This window comes from Phoenix dactylifera, unplaced genomic scaffold (assembly GCF_009389715.1).
Source record: "Phoenix dactylifera cultivar Barhee BC4 unplaced genomic scaffold, palm_55x_up_171113_PBpolish2nd_filt_p 000399F, whole genome shotgun sequence".
Taxonomy (NCBI): Eukaryota; Viridiplantae; Streptophyta; class Magnoliopsida; order Arecales; family Arecaceae; genus Phoenix; species Phoenix dactylifera.
In genome coordinates this window covers 266,515-273,344 of record NW_024067842.1, presented here as the reverse complement: position 1 = coordinate 273,344, position 6,830 = coordinate 266,515, and positions in this window count along the sequence as shown.

Sequence of the window (6,830 nt, the reverse complement as noted above, 5' to 3'; positions counted from 1 at the left end):
GACAACGCCCGCAACCGAACCCGATCTCTTGAAGCCAAGATGGCCGAATTGGAGTCGGCCTTGGAGGGGACTCGTGCGAGCAACCAGGAGCTTCGTTCGCGCCTGGAGGAGGCTGAGGCTGCTCGCGTCGCTGCCGAGGCGAAGCACATGGAGGCTCGGGCCGATCTGCTGAGGGTCTCCTCCGAGGCGGACGACCGGATTGTGGCGAAGGTCATGGAAGCGAAAGCTCAGATTACGGAGTGAGCGGAGGCGGCGCTGGCCGAGAAGAGCGCAGAAATCGGGCGTCAGGCGGTACAGGCCTATCGTCAGTCCGCCGAGTTCATCCGTGACATGTCGGATGCGGGGTCCGACTCCTTTGCCTTAGGCTTCGATGAAGGCCTGGCAAGGGTGTCCACTAAATACCCCGGAATTGACCTGAGTGGGGTCTCCCTCCTCGACTCCCCTCCGATGCCATCGCCTGCCGGTTCTCCAACCGTCTCCCTACCCTTCGCGGACGTGCTCGCCGTTCCCGATCCAGGGGTTCCTCCAAGCTGACCCTCTGTACTTTTTCTTTGTTCTTTTCTTTGTATGTTGGCGTTTTGCCATGTTGTATGGGTCTCGGCCCTGATGCAACGAAAGTTAATGCAAACAAAGTGTTTCCTCATTTCACTTTCGTCCTTCCTCCTTTTAACTCTTGGTAGCGTCTCGCCGACTCCTGACTCTTGAAGTTCCTCCGGCACTAGGCCAGGCATCCGAGGGTTAGGCCTCAGAAAATTCTTCCGGCGCTAGGCCAGGCATCCGAGGGTTAGGCCTCAGGAAATTCTTCCGGCGCTAGGCCAGGCATCCGAGGGTTAGGCCTCATGAAATTCTTCCGGCGCTAGGCCAGGCATCCGAGGGTTAGGCCTCAGGAAATTCCGCTCGTTGGTCAGCCAAGGCTGGCGCAAGCCGAGGCGACCGGTCAGGGCTTCAGGCTAGTCTGCTCCCGGATGGTCATCGGGTTAGCCTGGCATCCGAAGGCCGAGCCTCGGGGAATTCCGCTCGTTGGTCGGCCAAGGCTGGCGCAAGCCGAGGCGACCGGTCGGGGCTTCAGGCTAGTCTGCTCCCGGGATGATCATCGGGTTAGCCTGGCATCCGAGGACCGAGCCTCGAGAAATTCTGCTCGTTGGTCAGCCAAGGCTGGCGCAAGCCGAGGCGACCGGTCGGGGCTTCAGGCTAGTCTGTTTCCGGGATGATCATCGGGTTAGCCTGGCATCCGAGGACCGAGCCTTGGGGAATTCCGCTCGTTGGTCGGCCAAGGCTGGCGCAAGCCGAGGCGACCGGTCGGGGCTTCAGGCTAGTCTGCTCCTGGGATGATCATCGGGTTAGCCTGGCATCCGAGGACCAAGCCTCGGAGAATTCCGCTCGTTGGTCAGCCAAGGCTGGCGCAAGCCGAGGCGACCGGTCGGGGCTTCAGGCTAGTCTGTTCCCGGGATGATCATCGGGTTAGCCTGGCATCCGAGGACCGAGCCTCGGGGAATTCCGCTCGTTGGTCGGCCAAGGCTGGCGCAAGCCGAGGTGACCGGTCGGGGCTTCAGGCTAGTCTGCTCCCGGGATGGTCATCGGGTTAGCCTGGCATCCGAAGACCGAGCCTCGGGGAATTCCGCTCGTTGGTCGGCCAAGGCTGGCGCAAGCCGAGGCGACCGGTCGGGGCTTCAGGCTAGTCTGCTCCCGGGATGATCATCGGGTTAGCCTGGCATCCGAGGACCGAGCCTCGGGAAATTCCGCTCGTTGGTCAGCCAAGGCTGGCGCAAGCCGAGGCGACCGGTCGGGGCTTCAGGCTAGTCCGCTCCCGGGATGGTCATCGGGTTAGCCTGGCATCCGAGGGCCGAGCCTCGGGGAATTCCACTCGTTGGTCGCGCGCCTATCACTTGCCGCTCGACGGGGTTTCTCTGTGGCCAGCTGCGATCGTATTTTTCCTCCTCTCCACGCGTCGCCTGGGGAACACCAGAAGGCTATTAAATGCTAATTGAGGCGTTACCTGGGAAATCGGATCGGCCAGTTGCTGCTTGCGAGGAGTGCCAGTTAAGCGGCCGCGATACGCGCGTTCTTCGAGGCGGATGCGGCCTGGGCGCGTGCGGAGATACGTGTGCCGTGGGATACACGCCGCCCGGAGTGTCCTGCATAAAGAATGCAATTAAGGAGAACGACGCTTAGGAGGTCGTGGGAGGATACGCCTCGAGAGCCGGAACGGCTCCGGATTCGATGCGCCCGCATTTATTGGAGTCACTCGCATCGGAACGACCGGGGGGCCACAGTTTGGCTATAAATATAAGTGCAGGTGCGGTGGAGCCTGCCAAGCCGGAGCTGTTCAGGTTGCCATGGATCGTGGACCTCCTCTCCGGTGCGTGGCTGGGAAACCCCTGCCGGAAGAACGGGAGGCGCGCCCCTCGCGACTTCCGCCAACTAGCCGTTTCATCTGGGATCAACAAGGAGATTCTCTCCGGCGGAACTCCGCTCTAGGCGTTTCATCCGGGATCACATCCCCCCTCTTTTCAGTCCCACCTCCCGATTGAGCTCTGCGCTAGACGCTTCATCCGGGATCGCGCCTCCTCGCGCTCTTCTCCCTTGTATTCCTTTCCTCCCCTTCTCCTGGGGAGGACCGGAATATCCCTTGGAGGTGGCGTTCCTCTAGAAGCAGTGCGAACTTCTTCTTCGTCCGCGCCGGCTCTTTGTCTTTTGCGTGAGGCGTCGATGGCGCCTCCGGGGGGAAGCACCCACGCCCAGTGGGATTGCAGCTGCTTCGGATGGAGGGTTCGGGATACCAGATCTTCAGCTTAACGGAGTCCCCACCTCTTCCTTACTTTCTTTACTCCCCAATTCCCCTCTGGGAATTCTTTGTAATCACACGAACGCGCCATTGTAACCAGGAATTATTGAGATGAAAAGGACTATACATTTTTTGAACTGTCTTTCTGGCTTTGTCTTTCTACTGGTAATACACCCGTAGGTTAGCGGAATTCCAGCTCCTTGGAGTTTATCGACCATCTAGGGCCTCCAACTGGTAGGAGCCAGGTCGGTTTACCCAGCGAACCCTATACGGGCCTTCCCAATTTGGCGCCAGCTTCCCACCTTCCGCGGGTTGAGATGCTTTGGCTCGCCTTAGCACCAGATCTCCGATTCTGAAAAGTTTTGGTCGGACCTTGGAGTTATAATATCGGGCCACCCTCCGCTGATACATCGCCATCCGAACCTGCGCCATTTCCCTCGCTTCTTCCAAGAGGTCCAGGTTTCCTCGGAGTTGCTCCGTATTGGCCTCGGGTCGGTGCGTAGCCACCCGAGGCGAGGGGAGTCCGAGCTCCACGGGGACAACCGCTTCCGTGCCATAGGTTAGGCTGAAAGGCGTCTCCCCGGTAGGGGTCCGATGTGTGGTCCGATACGCCCAAAGGACGTTCTCGAGTTCTTCGACCCAAGCTTGCCCCGTCCGACCGATTCGCGCCTTAATTCCTTGGAGGATTGTCCGGTTTGTCACCTCGGCCTCACCGTTGGTTTGGGGATGCGACACAGATGTGAACCGATGCTCGATCCCGAACTCCTCGCAGAAGTCACGGAAATTCTTGTTGTCGAACTGTCGACCATTATCCGAGATGAGGACCCGGGGTACCCCAAATCGGACAATGATGTTTTTCTTCACGAACTTCCGGACTTGCGCCTCCATGATAGTGGCCAGCGGCTCTGCCTCCACCCACTTGGTGAAGTAGTCGATTGCAACAATCAAGAATTTCCGCTGGGCGGAAGCGACGGGGAATGGTCCGAGGATATCCATTCCCCACTGTGCGAAGGGCCAAGGTGCGGTGATTGGTGCCAAGGGGACAGAAGGAACTCTCTGGACGTTGGCGTGGCGCTGGCAGGCGTCGCATTTTCCGTACGTGATCCTTTGAGTCCTCCAATAAGGTAGGCCAATAATAGCCTTGCCTCATGATCTTGTGCGCCAAGGACCTAGCCCCCGAGTGCGATCCGCAGACGCCCTCTTGGACTTCGCCGAGGACGTAGGCCGCCTCCGAGGGGCGGAGGCACCTTAAGAGGGGGGCGGTAAACGAGGTCCGATACAGCCTCCCTTCGTAGAGTACGTAGTGGGCGGACTTCCTGACAAGTCGCCGAGCTTGATCTTCATCTTCAGGGAGGATCCCTTCGGCGAGGTAGGCGACGAGCGGGTCCATCCAAGACGGCTCCGGATCAATCGCCATCACCGCTCCAGCCTCGCCGATGCTCGGGGCATCCAGGGTCTCCAGGTAGATTGCCCTCGACAAGTTGTGCGCCTCTGCGCCCACCAAGCAGGACAATCTGTCGGCCCTGGCATTTTCGCTTCTGGGGACTTGCTGGATGTCGACACTGCCGAGGTCGGGAATGAGTGCTTGCACCTTCCGGACGTAGTTCTGCATGGTCGGGCTCCGGGCCTCGAACTCCCCACGGACCTGCCCGACCACCAGCTGGGAGTCGGTGAAGACCTTCAAACGCCGGATGCCGAGCTCCCCGGCGAGTTTGAGTCCCGTGACTAGGGCCTCGTACTCCGCCTCGTTGTTGGTCACTGGAAATCCAAACCTCAAGGCATACTCGGTTATCACTCCATCAGGACTGGTAAGGACCAGCCCGGCCCCTCCACCCTCGGGGTTCGACGACCCATCGATGTGAAGCGTCCAGGTCAGGAGGTCGAGGCTGGGCGTTTCCGGCGGACTAGGTTCCGCCTCCTGCACCGTGCACTCAGCGAGGAAGTCCGCGAGCACCTGGGCCTTGATGGCGGGTCGAGGCTGATAGCGGATGTCGAACTCACCGAGTTCTACTGCCCACTTCACCAGCCGTCCCGCATTCTCGGGGTTGCTGAGGATCTGTCGTAGTGGTTGATCAGTTAAGAGGGTGACAGAATGGGCCTGAAAATAGGGGCGGAGCCTCCTGGTCGCGGTCAGCAGCGCGAAGGCGATCTTTTCAGCCTTCGTATACCGCGTCTCGGCGTCCCGTAGGACCCGGCTGATGTAGTACACAGGCTTCTGGAGCTTTGCCTCTTCCCGAACCAGCACCGCACTGACCGCGGTTGGGGAGACCGCCAGATAGAGGTAGAGCATCTCCCCTTCTTGCGGCTTGGACAGTAGGGGAGGAGACGCCAGGTATTCCTTGAGCTGGTCGAATGCTGCTTGACATTCGGCCGTCCAGAGGAAGTCTTTCGGGCGTTTTAACACCTTGAAGAATGGTTGGCAGCATTCGGCCGATTTTGCCACAAATCGTCCGAGCGCGGCGACCCTTCCAGCGAGCTCCTGAACTTCCTTTACTTTGGTCGGAGGGGACATACCTTGGATGGCCTTGATTTTGTCCGGGTTGGCTTCGATACCCCGCTGGTTGACAATGAAACCAAGGAACCTCCCGGCCGAAGCGCCAAAGGCGCACTTTGCTGGGTTCAGCTTCATGCGAAACTTCCGTAAGGTGGTGAAAGTCTCCTCCAGATCCACGATGTGCTGGTCTGCCTGGCGGCTCTTCACCAGCATATCGTCCACGTACACCTCCATGTTCCGGCCGATTTGCTCTTTGAAGATTTTGTTGACGAGGCGTTGGTAAGTGGCGCCAGCATTCTTCAGACCGAAGGGCATTACCTTGTAGCAGTACAGCCCCTGGTCTGTTATAAAGGCAGTTTTCTCCTCGTCCTGTGGGGCCATCATTATCTGGTTGTAACCGGAGAAGGCGTCCATGAAAGACAGCAGCTGATATCCGGAAGTCGCGTCGACCAGTTGGTCTATCCGCGGAAGCGGAAAGCTATCCTTAGGGCACGCCTTGTTCAGGTCGGTATAGTCGACGCACATCCTCCACTTCCCGCTCGCCTTCCGGATAAGTACAACATTTGCCAGCCACTCGGGGTAACTCACCTCCCTTATGAATCCTGCCTCCAAGAGCTTGTCTACCTCCTGGTCGACCACCCGGATCCGATCCAGGGCACAGTGTCTCTTCTTCTGTTTCACTGGCCGGTGGGTCGGGTCGACGTTGAGGGCGTGAGAAATGACCTCCGGGTCGATCCCAGGTACATCGGCCGCCGACCAGGCAAATACATCGGCATTGGCTCGGAGGAATTCCACCAATCGGGCTCGAGCTCCCGGGTCGAGATTGGCGCCGACCCGGACCGCCCGGTCCGGGCGGCCTTCCTCGAGGGGAACTTCGACCACACCCTCGGCAGGCTCCCCCTGCCGCAAGGCCACCTCGTCTCTGGCATCCAGGGACTCGACGCTTAGGGCTTCCGCGGGCTTCTTCCCTTTGAGGGTCGCTAGGAAACATTGCCGTGCGGTCGGTTGGTCGCCTCGGACCTCTCCGATCCCGACCGCCGTGGGGAACCGCATGAGCAAGTGGTACGTGGAGACCACCGCGCGAAGGGCGTTCAGCCCGGGTCGTCCGAGGATAGCGTTGTAGGCTGAAGGAACACGGACGACCAAGAACCCGAGTCGCACCGTGGCTTCTGCAGGTGCGACGCCCGCAGTCACAGGCAGCTCAACGACACCTTCCGCCGGGACAGCGTCACCGGTGAATCCTACGAGGGGGGTGGATATTTTGTGCAACAATTGTCTGGACAAGCCCATCTTTTGGAAGGCCTCGTAAAACAAGATATCAGCTGAGCTTCCACTATCCACAAGAACACGCCTTACATCATAGTTTGCCATAGTGAGGGAGATCACCATGGCGTCATCGTGGGGGGTCTGAACCCCCTTTACATCCTCATCACAAAAGGTGATTACATTGCCGACCCTCTGCCTCTTTGCGACGGCCGCCCCTGACGCTTCCGTCGAGCCCCCTGCTTTCCTCACGGGCCGGGGGCAGCCCCCAGTGATAGTGTGGATCAC